The 21445-nt window shown below is 43.5% G+C and overlaps 1 protein-coding gene across 3 annotated transcripts in view; it reads right to left on the bottom strand.

Annotated features, from left to right (window-relative positions):
- Positions 1-21445, bottom strand: part of PLPP1 (phospholipid phosphatase 1) — a 139980-nt gene that overhangs the window by 11530 nt on the left and 107005 nt on the right. The window lies entirely within an intron of this gene.

Below are 21445 nucleotides of genomic sequence, written 5' to 3'. Positions count from 1 at the left end.
CTTCATGTCAGTGGTAAATTTAGGCCGATATTTTTTGCGTTTATTTGTGAAAATTTAGGAAATTGTGCGAAAATTTTGAAAATTTCGCAATTTTCAAACTTTGAAAGTTTATGCCCATAAATCTGAGAGATATGTCACACAAAATAGTTCCGAAATAACATTTCCCACTTGTCTACTTTACATCAGCGCAATTTTCGAAAAAAATTTTTTTTTGGTTAGGAAGTTAGAAGGGGTCAAAGTTCATCAGCAATTTCTAATTTTTCCAACAAAATTTACAAAATAATTTTTTTAGGGACATCACATCACATTTGAAGTGACTTTGAGAGGCCGAGGTGACAGAAAATACCCAAAAGTGACACCATTCTAAAAACTGCACCCCTCACTGCTCAAAACCACATCCAAGAAGTTTATTAACCCTTTAGGTGCTTCACAGGAACCAAAGCAATGTGGAAGAAAAAAATGAAAATTTTACTTAACACAAAAAAGTTACTTTAGCCATAAAATTTAAATTTTTACAAGGGAGAAAAGAGAAAGTGCACCCTACAATTTATTGTGCATTTTCTCCTGAGTACGCTGATACCCCATATGGGGTAAAAATCAATTGTTTGGGTGCACGGCAGAGGTCAAAAGGCAAGGAGCGCCATTTGAATTTTTGAACGCAAAATTAGCTGCACTCATTAGCGGACGCCATGTCGGGTTTGAAGACCCCCTGAGGTGCCTAAACAATGGAGCTCCCCCACAAGTGACCCCATTTTGGAAACTAGAGCCCTCAAATAATTTTTCTAGATGTTTGGTGAGCACTTTGAACACCTGGGGGCTTCACAGAAGTTTATAACGTTGAGTCGTGAAAAGAAAAAAAAAATTTTTTACCACAAAACTGTTGCTTCAACTAGGTAGCTTTTTTTTCACAAGGGTATCGGGAAAAAATGCAACATATGTATTGTCCATTTTCTCCTGAGTACGCAGATACCTCATGTGGTGGAAATCAAATGTTTGGGCACACGGCAGAGCTCGAGAGGGTAGGAGCGCCATTTGAATTTTTGAACGCAAAATTAGCTGCACTCATTAGTGGACGCCATGTCAGGTTTGAAGACCCCCTGAGGTGCCTAAACAATGGAGGAGCTCCCCCACAAGTGACCCCATTTTGGAAACTAGAGCCCTCAAATAATTTTTCTAGATGTTTGGTGAGCACTTTGAACACCTGGGGGCTTCACAGAAGTTTATAACGTTGAGCTGTGAAAATTTATTTTTTTTTTTACCACAAAACTGTTGCTTCAACTAAGTAGCTTTTTTTTCCACAAGGGTATCAGGAAAAAATGCACCATGAAATTTATAGTGCATTTTTTCCTGAGTACGACGATACCTCATATGTGGTGGAAAGTAATTGTTTGGGCGCATGGCGGGGCTCAGAAGACAAGGAGCACCATTTGACAGCAAAATTTGTTTGAATCATTAGCGGATACCATGTCACGTTTGGAGACCCCCTGAGGTGCCTAAACAATGGAGCTCCCCCACAAGTGACCCCATTTTGGAAACTAGACCCCTCAAGGAGTTTATCTAGATGTTTGGTGAGCCCCAAAGGGCTCCACAGAAGTCGATAATGTTGAGCCATGAATACAATTTTCTTTTGTTTTACCACAGAACTGTTACTTGAACCAGGTAGCTTTTTTTTCACAAGGGCATCAGGAAAAAATGCACCATAAAACGTATTGTGCAATTTCTCCTGAGTACGCAGATACCTCACATGTGGTGGAAAGTAATTGTTGGGCGCATGGCGTGGCTCAGAAGAGAAGGGCACCATTTGACAGCAAAATTGGTTGGAATCATTAGCGGACGCCATGTCACGTTTTTAGACCCCCCCCCCTATGGTGCCTAAACAGTGGAGCTCCCCCACAAATTACCCCATTTTGGAACTAGACCCCTCAAGGAATTTATCTAGATGTTTAGTGAGCCCCTTGTACCCCCAGGGGCTCCACTGAAAGTTGATAACGTTGAACCGTGAAAATTATTTATTTATTTTTAAATTTTTGCAGCAACAAGGTAGCTTTTTTTTTTTCTTTTTACAACGGTATCAGGAAAAAATGCACCATAAAACGTATTGTGCAATTTTTCCCGAGTACGCAGATACCTCATATGTGGTGGAAATCAATTGTTTGGGCGCATGGCGGGGCTCAGAAGACAAGGAACGCAATTTGACTTTTCAAACGCACAGACGCAGTGCACTGATCGGCCGCTGCAGGAGGCACGGTCGGATGAGATACAAAAAGCGCTGGGGATACATAAAAAAAAAAAAAGTCACGCCAAAAATTGAGCAGGGATGCTGATCCGCGCTCAGCGGGATGCACGGACAGATGCGACACTTTTTTTTCCGTATCCCTGACGCTTTTTGTATCGCATCAGTCAGTGCGTCCCGCCGAGCGCTGATCAGGGATGCACATAACGGATCGGCATCCCTGCTCAATTTTTGGCGTGACAAAAAGCATCGGGGATACGGAAAAAAAAGTCACGCCAAAAATTGAGCAGGGATGCCGATACGTTATCTGCATCCCTGATCAGCGCTCGGCGGGACGCACGAGGTGTAAAAATGGACAGGGGATAGAGGAAAAAAAAAAAAAAAAAAAAAGTTATACTCACAGTACCCAGAGGATTAGCAGGAGGAACAAGCTTTACAGCAGCAGCAGGCAGGAAGTTGGACAGCTCAGCAGAAGACCCAGGAAGAAGGACCCAGCGATGGAGGCAGATGTGATCGGCCGGTGAAGACAGGTAAGAGGACGTCGGGGGGGGGGGGGGGGACAGCAGAGGGGGGGCGGACAGCAGAGGGGGAGAGCAGAGGGGGAGGGGGAGAGCATAGGAGGAGGGAGATACCGGAGGAGCTGCAGAATAGAGATGGGGGAGGCCGGCAGATTGGGATGTCGGGGGGCAGATCGGGATGTCGGGGGGGGGCAGATCGCAGGGGGGGCACGAGCAGGGGCCATTACGGAAGCGCGCAGGAGCAATCACAAGAGCGCTCAGGGGCTGCAAGGTGAGCACAATACTCACCGCTCCTGCTCCGTGACGTAACAGCAGCAGCAGCGGTGGCGTGGTACCACTAGTACCAGCCAGTGCTGCACGCTGCAGACATGTTGGGGGAGGGTCCCCAGACCAGCACAGGCCTGGGGAGGGCGGCCACCGGCAGATTAGACCGCCCCACTGCACACTGATTGGAGCGATTGCGCGTCATAGCACGATCGCTCCAATCAGTGCTGCAGGGGCTGGGGGCGGCATGTTTGAGATCCACCTACGATCTGCTGTACCTGCTACAGCACATCATAACCGGATCTCATGGTATCGCACTAATTCCGGCATTATTTTTACCGAAATCAGTGCGAAAGATGTGGTTGGCGGTTCAGATTTGAACAGCCAATCACATCGATCGTCGATGGGGGGTGGCGATGCCACCCCCCCCCCCCCCCCCGGGGTGAAGCAAAGGTCCCCTGCTGTAAGAAACAGCAGGGGACATCATTTGAAAGCCGTTGCTATGGCCACGGCAATCAAATGAACTTTAGGCCGTAAAATTACGTCCCTGGTCGTTAAGTCACGTTAAAATAGGACGTAATTTTACTGCCCGCGGTCGTGAAGGGGTTAAAAGGGAATTAAACATCAACTAGGCAGCTGGAGACTGGAATCCGCAGCACTGGGTGCCCAAAATTTCTGAGCACCCCTGCTGCAAATTGCAGTCCACAGCCGCCCCAGGAAATGGCGCTTTCATAGAAGAGTTGGATACAGCACCAGAAGATGGTGCTGTATCCAACTCTTCTAGCGGCCCTGGAGGTGGGTAGCACGCTGGGTAATAACAGGTTAATACCAGCTTTGTTTTACCAGCTGATATAAAGTCTGAGATTTTTAATGTCAGACCAAGTTTGACCTGGCCATTAAGAATCTCTAATAAAGGGTTTTTCTTTTAAAAAAAAAAAAAATGCACCACACAGAGAAAAATATTTTATTAGAAATACACAGACACACTTAGGTACTCCTTGTTTATTACTCCCTCTCACCCCTCCACGATCCTGGTCTTCTGTCTTCTTCAACCTGGCGCTGGCACGGTGTCTTGGGGCTGCACGGTTTCTTCCAATCAGCTGTTCTCCTCTTCTGTTGTGATCGTGCACACTCCCGCGGTCACAAGAGAGCAGAGGATACGAGGGTGCATGCACCACCCTCTCGGTCGGAAGATTAGAACAGCAGGGGGCAAGGTGGGCTTCAGAAAGATGGCGCCGGAGATCAGCGCTATGTGCAGGCGCCAACTTCAATACCATGTTAATGCAAAGAAAAATTAGCATAGAGCCAGTAAGAGGGAGGAACAGGAGGAGTCAAGGGGTGGAGGGGCAGTAATCATGTACATAACCCACCCGGCAATTATGTCAATCAAAAAGCTGCCGAATTTTTAAACTTCACTTTCTTGGATTTGAAACCCTAAAACATCCGAGCTGACCACTAAAGGTATGTAGATAATCTGCCTGATAGCGCCAGTACTGCACTGGCTTTACTTTATATACGAAAATCCTGATGTTTGGTTCCCTTTAAATATAATCTATCCCCCATGAAATAAACAAATGTGTTACTCTGTTATTCCTCATGGCAATAAAATAATTGGGTGCATCAGTATAGTGACCATATAGAGATGTATTGGGAAACGTCCTGCATAAAAAGGAAAGAAAACCCAACTGTTCTAAGGAAAGACGCTCCACAATGCTCGTTTAGGAGAATACAAGTCTTTATTTAACAGATTTGAGATGTAATTAACGTGCTCCGAAGACTGTAGAGGCTTATTAATCTATGTTTTTAAGAATTACACAAACTCCATTAGGAAAAATCTGCAATCTTGGCCAGTGTAAGAAGACATGTCTGCAGTCAGTTTTGGTGTTGTGGATATGCACACTGTCACAATTACCACATGTGGGCGGTTACATGATTATGAATTGCATACTCAATATCACGTGCTGACTACATTCTCATCAGGCTCCTCTCTGTGTACTGTTAAGAGCAGCAGAAGAGTCTAGTAGACATGACCAGAAGTCTACAAATCGCATACGTGCAGTCACATGACCATCCACACGCAAGCAGAATATAGGGGATTCGTGACAGTATGCGTGTCACACAATGTCAAGATTCAGCAATCTACAATCACAGACTCTCAAACTAGACCACTCCTTCTACACAGCACAAATCCTTTGAAAGTGCAAAATTAAGGTTTGCTGCAATATGGTCAAGTTAAGGATCAAGTTGCTGATTTCTTTATATAAATACAGAAATAGCAAAGACTGAACTGACCTAAAATCTTCCCCCCCCACCACTGCTTTACTGTATTAGAACCCTAAACAAACAAGCTCATCTCAAGATTTCAAGTTTTTTTCTTTTTAAATAAAATAAAAACACTACAGGATGAAGCATGCCAGGGTTTTTTCCCCTTGTAGACATAAAATACAGATGGCAACAAGCTAGATGACTTTTTGGATGCAGAGAAAATAGCATTTTCCTGGGCTTTGATCTTTCATCAAACTTTCATGAATTATTTTCTCCGGTATCCAGCAAGGTCATAGCACATTATACTGAAGAAAGGGAGTGGAAAGGCACGGGTTTGACATCAGTCTGATTTTTGTTTCATGATAATCTACTCATTGTCAACAGTATTTACTGCTAGACGTTCAACCAGTGATTGACTTCTCCTCGGAAGTTGAAGGCTAGAAGTCTTGTCACTCTCCCCTGAGAACAATGGATTGGACAACATTCCCCTACAGATGGAGCCGTGCACCCTCACACTGGATGGTTTTTCAGTCCCACAGCAAGAGGCCGGTTTGGCGAAACATTACTCATCTAAAGTGTATGATCTCTTGTGTGGGGAGCTGTAGGCAATCCAGTACCTCCAAGGAATTAATCAATTCACACTAACTGAGTTAAAGCAAGAGTGATTATGTTTATTAATTTATATTGGTATAGGTCAGGGGAGGGGAACCTCTTACCGCCAGGGACCATTTGGAATTTTCTACGAACCTTCGGGGGCTGCACCCAATTATCAACTTAAACTACCGTGCTATATTTGGTCAAACAATTAACTCACCCCTACTATGGTGGCTGGATCTACTTCTCTTTGGTGCGGCAGTGATGTTTAGTGATATTGATCATGTTGTTTCTTACAACTGCTTGTCCAGGTTTGTCTCTGTCTGGAGAGGCTGGAGGCATACACATTACAGGAGACACTGGGGCGCATAAATTACAGGAGATGCTGGGGGTACACACATCACAGGAGGGGCAATTACATTACAGGAGAGGCTGGGGCATATACATGACTGTGGGGCACGGACAGCACAAGCGGGGCACGGACAGCACTGGTGGCGAAACGGACAACAGTGGCAAGTACACAGCTTCTGGGGGATGGCACACAGCATTGGGGAGTACAGAGCACGGACAACACTGGGGGGGGGGGAGGGGGCACAGACAAGACTGGGTACACAGACAGCACTGACCGTGGCATGGACAGCACTGGCAGCAGCACAGACAGCATTAGGTGGTGCATACAGGACTGGGAGTCACGGACAGTACTGGGGGATCAGAGACATCATCAGGGGGCATAGACAGCACTAGGTGGGCACGGACAACAGTGGGGCTTACACAGCGCTGGGGGCTGGCACACAGCACTAATGTGTTTACAGCACTGGGGGCTGGCACACACACACTACTAGGTGGTACACAGCATTGAGGGCTGCCACACACACACACACACACACACACACACACACACTACTAGGGGCTACACAGCACTTGGTTGCGACCTCACAGCATGGGGGGTGGGGGGGAAGAGAGTGACTCACAGGTCCGGGAGGCATATGCAGCAGAGAGGCTGGTAAGCTGCTGCTCCTCTTGTTCTTCTGTGGACGGGAAGGGCAACTCGTGCTGCTTACCCCGCCCACAAGGTAATCCCTGAGCAACGTAACGACCTAATGGTATGCGCACACAGTAGCATGCGTGTCCTCGCATCACCATTAGGATTTAAAGGGCCAGCTGCCACCCAAGCACTGCGGTCCCCGGGAATGTGCCCAGGAACCGCAGGAAAAGTCCCCACCCCTGGTAGAGGTAATGCATTAAAAAGGAAAAATTGCTTCTTCATTTTGACAAGGTTTTTTTTTTCCAATTAAGCCAGTTCATTACCCTCAGTTCATTTCCAAATTGTGTTTTTTAATTTATTTCCTTACAGCAATGGTTAGAGAGACTTTCCATAGTTGATATTGCACTGTTAGCATTCAGTAATGTGTGTGCATGTTAAAATACCAACCCATCAATGTTTTCTGCTGTTTATAGCGCTGCGTCATTCCTCTTCTCCATCATGTGACTATAGCTCCTTCTTGATGGCTCACACAGCTATTAGTTCTTTTCTCAATGTAAGGATAAGACAACCTAAGCTTTACATAACTTCTGCTACATACAGAAAACACTGTACGAGCCTGATGGTTACAACTGAAATCACATGCTATAGGAGAGGACTAGCGCATTGCTGGAAACGGCAGAAGGCAACAAAGGTCAGCTGTTTTACAACACACACACTGTAAATCAATCAATAATTGTTGATTGCCAACAGGGGGCAATTAAAAAAAAAAAAAAAACCTTTCCTGCCTCCTCCCAAGCCCCTTTCTAGTCAAACAGTGAGCAGGATAAGGGGGACGACGTCACTCAGGTGAGGAGTGAAATGGCACTGGATTTTGCAGAAAGCTGAGCTTGGCGATTATATTAAAACACACACACACACACCACTACATTACATGTACGATAGGACCTTTTTTTTTTTTTTAGAATAATTCCGCTACAGCATCCGATGGAACATCCCACTTTCCATTGAAATTTGTACATATTCACACACAGGTACAGTGGGGCCCATAGACTTCACCAAAATCAGTTACTTGAGAGTAACTATCTTATCTATGGGCCAATGAACTTAATTATGTCTAGTTATTTGTTACTACAACATACAGTTACCTTTACAATCAATTATTTTCATATCTATTAAAGGGAACCTGTCAGGTGCAATGTGCACCCAGGACCATGAGCAGTTCTGGGTACATATTGCTAATCCCTGCCTAACCGTCCCTGTATTTAGTAGCATACATAAAGAGATCTTTAGAAAAAGTATTTCTAAATATTCTTTATAATATGCTAATGAAGCCAGCGACTAGTTGTGAGAGCGTTACTTCCCCCGACTAACCATCCTCTTAGCATGTTAGTACACCCACAGGGGCGTGGCAACATGCTATTCAATGAAGCGTCACCAGCGGTGATGCGCGTACCTGTCTCCGCGGTGAACGATAAGCTGAATATCCCGGCACTTCCGGTCATGTGCACTATACCTGTCTGAAGCCGGGACACGTATACCTGGCTTCATAGTGCGTAGGACCGGAATTGCGGGGCATTCAGCTCAGTGTTCACCGCAGACACAGGTTCGTGCGTCACCACTGGAGATGCTGCATGTTAGCACGCCCCTGTGGGTGTACTAACATGCTAAGAGAGTGGCTAGTCGGAGGAAGCAACACCCTCACAACTAGTCCCACACTCATTAGCATATTATCAATAATCTTTAGAAACACTTTTTCTAAAGATCTTTCTTTATCTATGCTACTAGATACAGGGACGGTTACGCAGGGATTAGCAATATACACCCAGAATGGCTCGTGGTTCTGGCTGCATATTGCATCTGACAGGTTCCCTTTAAGCTTGCAGAATGGAAAAAAAAAAAAAGAAAAATCCATCCCTCATTCACACACTTTTTTTTCCAAAAGGATCCACTTTATCCTATTGTTTAATCGTCAATCACCACTATTCAATTGTAGCAAATTTGACTTCACACAGCGTCAGGTTCACCCACATGGTGCGCTGCGCTTGCAGAGAGACTGGCGGGTAGCTGTCTTCCATCATATACCATCACCCCAGTAATGAACATGTATGCCTTCACATTTGTTAAACTCGCATACAAAAGTTTCCTATTTAACTTCTAAACATCAACACATACCAAAACAGAAAAAAGTCTGAGCAGAGTAGCCGCCACTCGTTTTCATTTCTGATGTGCTGCACATTAGAAAATTCTTGGGGCCCCATGTCCTCATACTCATAGTTTTCATTTTTGTTAAAAGTCACTGTTATGGGGGTCTGGCGGATTGAGGGAAACTAAGAAATGAAACCTTCTCCCTCAAATTGCATCCCGGGGGTCCACCGTGCAGAAATGTTATACCGCTGCTAGTAGTCCAGAGGATGAAGCGGACACACAGCAGCTTATAGGTAAAAGTAAATAGAAACCCAATAGGCTGTGTTGACAGTACACAGTGGTATATAGAGGGTCGCAATAACCTGTGTTCACATCACAGAGGTTATGCAAATGAAAAGGAGACAGTCGCTGTAACCAATGTTATCCTCACAGAGGCTACGCAACTCAATAACCCAAAGTAAAACCCCATGCACACACCCACACTCAGAACACACGCCCAACCAGCGATCCCCGAGTGGCAGTGGAGTGTGACATGCCTAGCCTGTGTGTACACTAAGCGAATGTCTGAAGGCAACCTGTCTAAAAATGTGGAGAATCTCTCATAGCACCAGGTCACGATATTAGCAATGTCTGCCTAAGTGGCCCGCCTAAAGTGTGGAGTAACCCTCTCACACAACTGGGTCACAATAACAAGCAGTGCCTGCCTAGGTGACCTATGCGTATGTGAACGCATGTTGACGCGAGTCCATTGCAAATGCATTGAAATGAAAACGCATTTGCACTGGATCCGTTTTTGCATTAAAAAAAACGTTCATGACGCATGTTAAAAAAAACGTGTAAAAGCAGCCTTAAATAGGAATGAAAAATGGGTTAAAAACACCATAAAAAGGAGCAAATGCAATGAATGAGGCCGTTTCCCTTCTTATAGACAATGTCATGGTGTATACTGTATACAATGACATGGAAACTAAAAAAAAAAAACCTGGTATAAAAGAGGTAAAAAAAAAAAAAGTTTGGATTTATATATTTCCCTGTATACACAGTCTACTAAATTACAGCACACAAATGGCTTCAGCCTGCTATACTCTTGGTGGAAGAATTGCTGACTGTTTTATTGCCAGAAATGTCCATATTGTCTTCGGTCTTGGAAATCTTTAGCGGAAATTCCTTTCTAGATTTAAAAAAAAAAAAAAAACAAACATTTCAACAAAAACTATCATCAACTAAAAGAAAGAAAAGGAAGCCAAATATCAAAATATATTAGGTTACAATAAGGGAAGTCCAGTTATTCAGAAATCTAGAATGTTTTTTATTACATGGAATTACTGCCAATAAGTCAAGAAACCACAAGATTAAAGAACTATATCAAAACCACAAATTTTTAGCGCAGACATGTAAAACTACACAACAAAAAATAGAATTTGCTACAAATTCTGAAAACAAACTTAACTCCAGTAAGTTTGATATTTCAGCAAGAACTAAAGTGTTAAAAGTACGGTAAGTGCCTTTCTGATAGCCTAGAGAACCCCCCCAGATATTGACAAAAATGTCAGATCGGTGGGAGACAAAAAGACTGATGGCACTCCCAAAAGGCAGTTTGAACAGGTGCAAAACTGAACATGACATATACAGTGCTGGCCAAAAGTATTGGCACGCCTGCAAATCTGCAGATAATACTCAGTTTCTTCCTGAAAATGATTGCAATCACAAATTCTTTGGTATTATCTTCATTTCTCACTTGTAAAGCGCCATGGAATAAATGGCGCTATAATAATAAATAATAATAATAATTTATTTTGCTTGCAATGAAAAAACAAGAGAATGAAACAAAAATCAAAACATTGATCATTTCACATAAAACTCCAAAAATGGCCCAGACAAAAGTATTGGCACCCTTAGCCTAATACTTGATTGCACAACCTTTAGCCAAAATAACTGCGAACAACCGCTTCCGGTAACCATCAATGAGTTTCTTACAATGCTCCGCTGGAATTTTAGACCATTCTTCTTTGGCAAACTGGAGAAGGCACCCTTCAAATCTCAGGGACCTGGAGCAAACTGCCATTTTGAGATCTCTCCACAGGTGTTCTATGGCATTCAGGTCTGGACTCATTGCTGGCCACTTTAGTAGTCTCCAGTGCTTTCTCTCAAACCATTTTCTAGTGCTTTTTGAAGTGTGTTTTGGGTCATTGTCCTGCTGGAAGACCCATGACCTCTGAGGGAGACCCAGTTTTCTCACACTGGGCCCTACATTATGCTGCAAAATTTGTTGGTAGTATTCAGACTTCATAATGCCATGCACACGGTCAAGCAGTCCAGTGCCAGAGGCAGCAAAGCAACCCCAAAACATCAGGGAACCTCCGCCATGTTTGACTGTAGGGACAGTGTTCTTTTCTTTGAATGCCTCTTTTTTCCTGTAAACTCTATGTTGATGGCTCTTCCCAAAAAGTTCTACTTTTGTCTCATCTGACCAGAGAACATTCTTCCAAAACATTTTAGGCTCTCTCAGGTAAGTTTTGGCAAACTCCAGCTCGGCTTTTTATGTCTTGGGGTAAGAAGTGGGGTCTTCCTGGGTATCCTACCATACAGTACCTTTTCATTCAGACGCCGACGGATAGTACGGGTTGACACTGTTGTATCCTTGGACTGCAAGGCAGCTTGAACTTTTCTGGATGTTAGTTGAGGTTCTTTATCCACCATCCGCACAATCTTGCGTTGAAATCTCTCGCCAATTTTTCTTTTCCTTCCACATCTAGGGAGGTTAGCCACAGTGCCATGGGCTTTAAACTTCTTGATGACACTGCGCACCGTAGACACAGGAACTTTCAGGTCTTTGGAGATGGACTTGTAGCCTTGAGATTGCTCATGCTTCCTCACAATTTGGATTCTCAAGTCCTCAGACAGTTCTTTGGTCTTCTTTCTTTTCTCCATGCTCAATGTGGTACACACAAGGACACAGGACAGAGGTTGAGTCAACTTTAACCCATGTCAACTGGCTGCAAGTGTGATTTAGTTATTGCCAACACCTGTTAGGTGCCACAGGTAAGTTACAGGTGCTGTTAATTACACAAATTAGAGAAGCATCACATGATTTTTCAAACAGTGCCAACACTTTGGTCCACCCCTTTTTTTATGTTTGTTGTGGAATTATATTCAACTAGCTGTACTACCCGGCTTCGCCCGGGTTAATAACTGCTGTTAACAAAATAGAATGTATTAACAAAAATGTATTCTGCACACAAAAACCACAAAACAAATAGATAGAAATGTAATTATTAAATTGTTGCCTATATTAACCAGAGCTCAGATTAATTAACTGTAGCAAAATAGAAGCTAAGCTGTGATTGGTTGCTATTGGCAGCCTGATAAATCTCCAGGCAACAGAAAGCCCTCCCCCTGACAGTATATACGGTATTCGCTCACACATACACATATAGACAGGTCATGTGACTGACAATTGCCGTATTTCCTATGTGGTACATTTGTTGTTCTTGTAGTTTGGCTGCTTATTAATCAGATTTTTATTTTTGAAGGATAATCCCAGACTTGTGTGTGTTTAGGGCGATTATGTGGTGAGGTTGGTGTATGTGTGGTGAGATGTGTGCTGAGGGTGGTGTATGTGCTCAAGTACGTGGTAGTTTGTGGCGCATTGTGTGTGTGTGTTCATATCCACGAGTGTGGTGAGTATCCCATGTCGGGGCCCCACCTTAGCAACTGTACAATATATACTCTTTGGCGCCATCGCCTCATTTTTTTAAGTCCCCCTTGTTCACATCTGGCAGCTGTCAATTTGCCCCCAACACTTTTCGTTTCACTTTTTCCCCATTATGTAGATAGGGGAAAAATTGATTGGCAAATTGGAACGCGCGGGGTTAAAATTTCGCCTCACAACATAGCACCCGGCGCTGCGCGGGATAGTAACTCTCTCTCTGTTTCTCTCCCATTCTCTGTCTGTCTCCCCCTCTGTATATATCTCTCTGTCTTTCTCTCTTTCCCTGTCAGTCTGTCTCTTTGTCTGTGTCTGTCTCTTAACCTGTCTTTCTCTCTCTTTCCCTGTCAGTCTGTCTCTGTGTCTGTTTCTTTCCCTGTCAGTCTGTCTCGGTGTCTGCCTCTTTCCCTGTCTGTGTCTGCCTCTTTGCCTGTGTCTGCCTCTTTCCCTCTCTGTGTCTGCCTCTTTCCCTGTCTGTGTCTGCCTCTTTCCCTGGCTGCATTGTGACATGCCAACATTCCATATAAGGGCGTGGCTGCGCATTCTTCTGAAGTTCTGGCTGCACTGTGGCTCAGAGCTCCATTCGCTTTAATGGAGGCAGGTTTTTTGGCGAAGAACTGTAAAGAGCGGGGTTAAAATTTCCCCTCAAAACATAGCCTATGACGCTCTCTGGGTCCAGAAGTGTAAATGTGCAAAATTTTGTGGCTGCAGCTGCGACGGTGCGGATGCCAATCCCGGACATACACACACACCCACACAGCTTTATATATTAAGATTTGGCTTTATGACAATTTTTTTCTTTTTTTTCATTGAAGAGAAATTAAATGAAGAATAACAAAGAATTTGTGATTGCAATCATGTTCAAGAAGAAACTGAGTATTATCTGACAGAATTGCAGGGGTGCCAATACTTTTGGCCAGCACCAAAGTAAGTAGGTTTGTAACCCAGAGAGAGGCTTCAGTTAAGTGTACGTTCCAAGAAAATGAGATATGCCTTGACGTGGCTACTGGGCAGGTATAGAAATGGCCATTTTTGTGCAACTGTCTTTTTTTTTTTCCTTATGATTGGTGAGAGACACCTCTGCGACTGTCCCTAAAAGAAGACCCTTAAACCAATTCTCTGTGTTGTGACAGACACTTGAGATCACAAAAATAATTCTCTCAATTCAAGCTTGTGAAGCCATAAACTACAGAGCAAGACCGCCTGGACCAGAAGACATCTCCACCCACAGTTAGGTGTGGTAGATTCACAGGATTTGTCATTAATTCTTATCGGGGTGTGGGGGGGGGGGGGACCTTTAGGTTCAATGGTTCCTTGTAGATTCATTTGCTGCATTCTAAAAGATCCCTGACACAGAAAATCAAAATCACCTTAAAGTTCCAGGATGATCTCCTTTTAAAAACTATAGCTTTGCCTGTTTAACAGAGGAAAAAAAAAAAAAAGTTGCTTCTGTATAAAAGTAGGAATGAAAGCCAATTCAAGGCCAAAAGCTGATGTAATGATGAATAATTGGACTCATATGCCAGTGCATAATGCCTCTTCAACATACTATTGCGACAAGAAAAGTTTCACAAGAATTCCCTAGGCGATGTTATAATGTACGTACATCAGAGGCATTTCACGAGACCGGTATTGCACCACTAGAATAAATTCTATTTAAAGGCCATGTTCTGGCTAAGGCGGCCTCCATTTTTAGTTATTGGGAGGAGAAGGCTTTCTACAAGATGTTGGAGTGTGTCTGAAATTTCTTTCCCATTTGTTAAAACGGATCAATGCTATTATTAGAGAACCACGCAGGTATCGGTGAGATCTTTAGACCAACCCATTCTTATCGGAGAAAGCATGAAGGGGAATGTGAAATGCGTTTGTTTATACAACTCATGTTCTATAATTGGGATCACTGCATTTGCTCTGCCTATTGAGCACAGGACCCCCATTCCGAAGATAAGGCCAGGGTCACACTTGCAAGTGACTCACATGTAATACGTGCGAGCCAGGAATCGCATCACCCGGCATGGCCTGCCACTCTCTGGACAGGAGCATCTCAACTGCATAGAAATACATGCAGCCGATCTGCTCTTGTCAGTAGAGTGTAGGGCCATGCCAGGTGATGCCGATGCGAGACTTGCGCGTATTACACATAAGTCACTCGCAAGTTTGACTCCGCCTAAGTGAAAGTCCCAGAAATAAAATATCTAAATTTAAGGCATGTACTTGAAATAGTCAGAGCACATTCACACTGTGGCCATTTCACAGACAAAACCCAAGAGAATAACACTAAATGAGTGTATACCCTACAAAAAGTAAACAAGTAAATAGCAGTATTACATGTGAATAAGACCGGGTACTCTGTTAACACGGTTTGATCAAAATGCGTCAAAGCCAACCAATATTCACCCAATCAGAGATTATTATTGCGGTCTTCATTTTTGAAGTTTAGCTTACTCTGTGCCTATAAGAGCAACACGGGGCGGATATTTAATTGGTGCAGCCACACAGGTGCCCAAATGGTAAGAGGGCCATTACCACCCCCAAAACAGGAGTAATTCTGCAATATGAGGAGCTACTGGACTGCCATGGGTCCTCCTCCATCTGTGTCCGCCACTGGAACAACAGTTTCCTATTCTTGTGGACAGAAGTCGAGCCTGGTGTGGTCTTCACATGCAATGAGTCTATGGATGCTCATTTGCAGAGCAACATGTGGTTATTTCAGTAATCAGTTTCACCTAGGTTAGCCATTTTCTGTCTCATTAGAGATCTCTTTTGGACGCCTTGCTTTGTAAACCCTGAAGCCTTTTCTGTATGGAAGTTTGAGATGCCGAGATCTTTTAACGGTCACAGTGATAGTTCTTCATTCTGGTGCTTGGGTTGTTTCTTTTGGACACCCCATTTTCTAACATGTGTATGCTGATCGTCTTCACAATGACTATAAAACACTTTTGGACGTGGTCCTTTCTTTTAACCCCGAACCTTCACCAACATGTCCAATATTTATCCCATACACATATGCTGACAACTTTGGATGACCGATGGTAATGACTGATCCATGTATCCATCTAGTATTGCCAGTGCCATAATGTTCATATTACAGCTAATAGCTGTGCGGCACCCATAGATGTGCATATGCAATGCATTTTAAAAAGAACATTATGGGAAAAGTACATTCGGCTCTGCAATATACATAAGCCCTTTCAGGGAACATAGTAACAACAGCACCTTTGTCTCTTCTCAAAGACGTCCAGGCTGGTCCATTATCCTATCCTTTGTTGAAAACCTTTGAAAAAGGGGTATACAAATTAGGAAAATCCATGGCTGCTTTGTTTTAAAACAGTCCCACACCCAAACTGGATGAGCAGTTGTCAGGAAAAGAGGCATTCATAAGGCTAGGACTACACGGAGCACGTTTCCGGGTTGTCTTATTTATCAGACAGTATTGGATGCCAAACAATGGAGTCATAAAACGGTCTTCTCTGAAAGATGGGCTGAAGCCATAAAGAACTTCTGATACTTTCCATATGTCTGGATTATGATTTCTGTATCAAATTGGAAAATTACTTCTTTTTGGATGCAAAAACTCATGTGATGACTGATGTGCTATAAAAAGAGCTGAGCAACTTCCCATCAATTCAGTGAATTCAAAATGATTAGTAAAAAAAAAAAAAAAAAAAAACACCCTAAAACTTTTACAAAATATTTTTGTTCGCGTTGCGTTCACTGGCCACGTCGAAATGATCAACAATTGCCAGAAACAAACACGTTCCACATTACGAACGTCACGATTACTCATACGGCTGTCAGTCTTGGAGCTGCTAGCAGTTCTATCCAGAATCTTCTGTGCCAAGGCTGACAAATAAAATTCTTAAAAAGGTGTAACAACCAAGAGAGGAAGCAGTTTATGTAATTTAGGTGGATTTTTACTTTTATGATCAGAAGTACATTTGTTTTGAAAGGTCAAGAGAGCCATGTCGTAAATTTTGGAATAATTTTATTTTGGTAGCCCAATTGTGATATTCTAGCTAGCTGAGGTAAATACAAGTTTTCAAGGAGAGTATATGTAATACATGGACTTCCAGTGTCCTCTAAAACAGGAGGCAATCCATGAAAAGAAACGCTTTTTACTACCTGATCAGACAATGTTGGGAGAGAGAAAAAAAAAATCTGTATTACTTACCAATAATACTAATTACTTACCGGTAATTAAATTTTCCAGAGCCAAGACAGCACTGTCTATTTTGTTCTGGGTGCTGTCGTGGAGAAGGTAAAATTGGGTCTCGCAATCAAAAAGGTGTCCTGATTTTGCTTTTGGGACCCACTCATACAAATGGACAATCAATATCAGTTTGTTGCTGGATATGTATTAATGACAAGACTAAAACTGGCATATTCTTAATAGGGCCAACATAACTGGAACCCAACAAATCATTTTTGATAACATCTAATGGACTAGAGTACAGCATGGTTAAAAATTAACTGGGATGACCAAAGATCAAACAAGCGTAAGCCAGGTAAAGACTGCTGAACCCATCACACAGTGCAGACGAAGTCTCGATCTATGTAGCTGCGGAGGATATTCTCAGGACGCTGAGCATTAGCAGTCTCAACAAAAACAATGTTTTGGAGCATTAACAATAAATGATTCCCAAAGGGTATAAAAGGAGGTCACTTGCATTTTAAGGGTACAGTTCCAAGCAGGGCTCAAAATTTAAATTTTCCCCAACTTGGCCAGTTCCCAAGCAAGTAAAGGTAATGCAAGAGGACATTGTTCAGCTTTCACAATAGGAGGAGGACTTGAATAAGAGCATGTTTGCTTGAAACGCGTAGGTAAATTTTAAATCTAATTTAGGATGTTTTTATAACAAGTCGTCCTCCTCCCATCATTGCGGAACTGGACAATTACTTCTTGCATTGCCTTCGCTCATTTGGCACTGAGCCATAGTTTAGTCAGTGCACGGCATCCTGGCTGAATGTCTGCTGGATTGGTGAGCTGATAAGTTTTTTATTTAATTAAAAAAAAAAAAACGTAACTACCGTATTTTTCGGACCATAAGACAGTTGGGGAAAGTTGGAGGTGCGTCTTATGGTCTGACTATAGGGCTGCGGCCGGGAATGAGGGTCATCGGCGGCACGAGCAGACTGTAGCAGCCTGCTGTGACCATGTGGGCCCGCTCATTACATATGCACGCCCATCTCTCAGCGCAGAAGCCGGCGCTGACAGGTGGGCGGGAGGACGAGCTGGGACGCGCGCATACTAAAGAGCTGGTCCGCATGATCACTCCTGGCAATTACAGCCTGGAGTGATCATGCGGCTGTATTCACTGCCCCCAGCGCGTCGTCGTCGTCATCGTCATCGTCATCGTCATCATCATCATCATCGTCATCATCATCATCATCATCATCAGTGCGGGGTGCAGTGAATCAGTGTACTCACCCATCCCCGTGTGTGGAGCCGTCCCCCTGCAGCACGCGATGTCTTCCTGTCTGTGCCGGTCAGCTGATCTGTGCTGATCAGCTGATCGGCACAGACAGGAAGACATCGCGATGCTGCAGGGGAAGAGCTCCACACACGCAGTTCAGCGTGCCAGAGAGGAAGATGATCGGTGCTGCAGGGAGTGAGGAAACGGTGAGTATAAACGTTTATTTTTTTTCCCTGTGCTATAGGATACAGGCCATATACCAGGATGGTATATGAGCACGATGGGGGCATATAGCAGGATGGGAGTATATGAGCAGGATGGATGGGGGGTATATGAACAGGATGGGAGTATGTGAGCAGGATGGATGGGGGGGTATATGAACAGGATGGGAGTATATGAACAGGATGGATGGGGGAATATGAGCAGGATGGGGGTATATGAACAGGATGGATAGGGAAATATGAGCAGGATGGATGGGGGGGTATATCAATAGGATGGGGGTATATGAACAGGATGGGGGAATATGAGCAGGATAGGGGTATATGAGCAGGATGGGGGTTTATAGCAGGATCATATACAAGGTGGGCGGATCATTACCAGGATGGGGTACCTTAGTAGAGAATTTGGGGACATTACCCCCATAACAGTGTCCGCAGCAGATCCTCGCCCCATGACAGTGTGTCATGACCACATTTTTTTGCTTAAAGTTTTATTTTCCTATTTTCCTCCTCTAAAACCAGGGTGCGTCTTATGGTCCAGTGAGTCTTATAGTCCGAAAAATACAGTAATTTTTTGGAAAGACAATTGACTATAGCCATAAATGAAGCACCTACACGTTTCAGTATTTCCAAGGCTATGTGCACATGCTGCATCTTTGTGGGGACCACAAAGATCCACGTTTTTGGTCCCAAAAAAACCCCCGCACCCTTGGCATGCATTTTTTGCCGCATTTTTGCCCAGTGCATTTAAGTCAAATCTATTGACTGGAAGGGCTCAAAAATGCTGGCAGACATGCAGAAAGAATAGACATACTGCATTTGTTTTGGTTACCAGAAAGACTCAGCCAAAAAAAAATAAAAAAATCTGCAACGTGCTAACAGAAAAATTAAACTCTCAGACTTTGCTGGTGAAGGAAATGCATGCAGTTTTGGGACCAAAAATGCACCCAAAAAACGTGGCATAAAATGCAGCGTGCCACAAAATTCCCAAGGCTTCACAGAAGGTCATAAATCAGTGAGAACTAGGATCACTGCCCAGATCCCAAAATGAGTAGGTAGGAAATAGATTATAAATAATGCCCCCCTACACTGTCCTCCCTCCATTAAGACACAAACACAACCTTCAGAATAGGAAGAATGTCCCAATGCCCAGTTCCCCGCTGAGTGACCCGACAGGTCAGCAAATACAAACAAGGTTAAGCAACCGCAAACACTAATGATCTGATGGATTCATTACAGTGTTTAGGGTGGATTTACCTTGATTGCATTCACGGTTGGATGGGAGGAAGGATCGTATTCCTGCCAAAGTCTTGACTATACACTAACAAAATAAAAAAAATTAGGCAAATTTATCTACAAATATAACCAAACTTAAGTATGAGTTTCTTGTCATAATAAAGCATATACTTATATAACTACATAATTTACAGATAAGGCCAACCAAAATCAGGACTGATCTAGGAAAGGTCCTCAAAATAAAGAGAAAAAAAAAAGTTATGTGACCCTCAATTCATCAGTGCTTCCCCCCCACAGCTAAGGATTATGTCTGGAAAAGCTGACATGACTGTGGTCAGTTACCATAGTGAGTTGGCACCGTGGCCTAGGTATGCCAAAAAAGAAGACAAACGTGTCTTTTATAAATCCATTTTTTTAAGATATAATTCACCCTTAGACATTTTTTTTTCTCCTTACAAACCCGTTAAGACTGAAAATGTAGGACAAATATTGTAATTTGTCTTGTACAATATTCTGTAGAGGACATGAAGCCGCTTGAGCCAGGTCTATGCTAGGGACATTTGTCTACCACAATGACAGATTTCATCCACTTTTTGCGGTGTGTCAGATATCTGCCTTTGATTGTTGTGACTATATACGACCTAAAAACAACCTGTAATGTAGAATATTTATTCCTAGTTGTTTGTACCTACTGACAAATTTGGGACAAGTTTCCAGGTATTGCCAAGTCAAGGTCACAGATCCGTGCAGATTATCATCAATGACTTCCTCAGATCAGATGTGCTGCGTGGTATACATTACTCACAAAAAGTTAGGAATATTTGACTTTTGGGTGCAATTTATGCAACATATAAAGCGTTCACACTACAGTGATATTTTATTTAAAGTAGGGCATTAAAGTAGAAACGTGCAATGGTGATTTCTTCATCTCAAACAATTATTGTAACTAAAGCCAACAACAGTGGTGGATATACCCCCAAAAATGTCACGGTCTCAGCTTATGTGGCCTTGAGCATTTACAGCTGATAACGACGTCTTTTGCTGGTCACAAGTAGAGTTACTGTCTGCAGAGGCATGGCAACCCACTCTTCTTGAAGGGTGGCCCCTCAGGTCATTGAGGTTCTGGAGTACAGAGTTATGGCCTGTACATGGCGACTCGGCTGATCCCATAGGTTTTCTACGGGAGTCAGGTCTGGAGAAACTATCAGCCACTCCATTTAAGGTGCCCCAGTCTCCAGCATCCATTCCCTATTGATGCAACCTCGATCAGCTGGAGCAGTGTCATGCATGAAGATGAAATTAGGCCAGTGTTGTTCATGCAGAGGCACAATGACTGGATTAATTATGCAATTCCAGTAGTAGGGTCTTGTCACTGTCCCATTCAACAAAAGTGTAGGGTAGTTCTGTATTGAGTAAACACCTGCCCACACCACCAAAGGCTTTGTCTGGTGACAACTGTAACAGACATAATGCTCCCCTTGAGGTCTCAATTATCGTTGGTGGCCACCATGTCTGCTAAGCGTGAATAGACTTTCATCAGTGAACAGTACGGAGGCCCACTTGTCCCTCACCCAGCGTAGAGGATGCATGTGCCTGGTGGGGTAATCGGGTACTTAGCAAGCAGACCACGCTGATGTAAATGGGTTTAAATGGTCTGACATGTCACTTGGGTGTCTCTCACCTTTCTTAAATGTGCCTGGAGTTGTGTGGCATTCCTCATCTGCTTCTGAAGGGCATTGTTCACAATGAAGCAGTCATCAGTGTAGCCAAAGGAAATCCACTTCTTTGCCTTTTTGTGACTCTACCAGTGTATCTGTGTTGCAACCTGCTTGTGACACTCTAAGCTCAGTGGCTAGTTCTGACA

Source organism: Anomaloglossus baeobatrachus, chromosome 1 (genome assembly GCF_048569485.1).
Source record: "Anomaloglossus baeobatrachus isolate aAnoBae1 chromosome 1, aAnoBae1.hap1, whole genome shotgun sequence".
NCBI classification, from domain to species: Eukaryota; Metazoa; Chordata; class Amphibia; order Anura; family Aromobatidae; genus Anomaloglossus; species Anomaloglossus baeobatrachus.
Note: the sequence above shows the minus strand (reverse complement) of the source record. Positions and strands in the feature narration are given on the sequence as shown.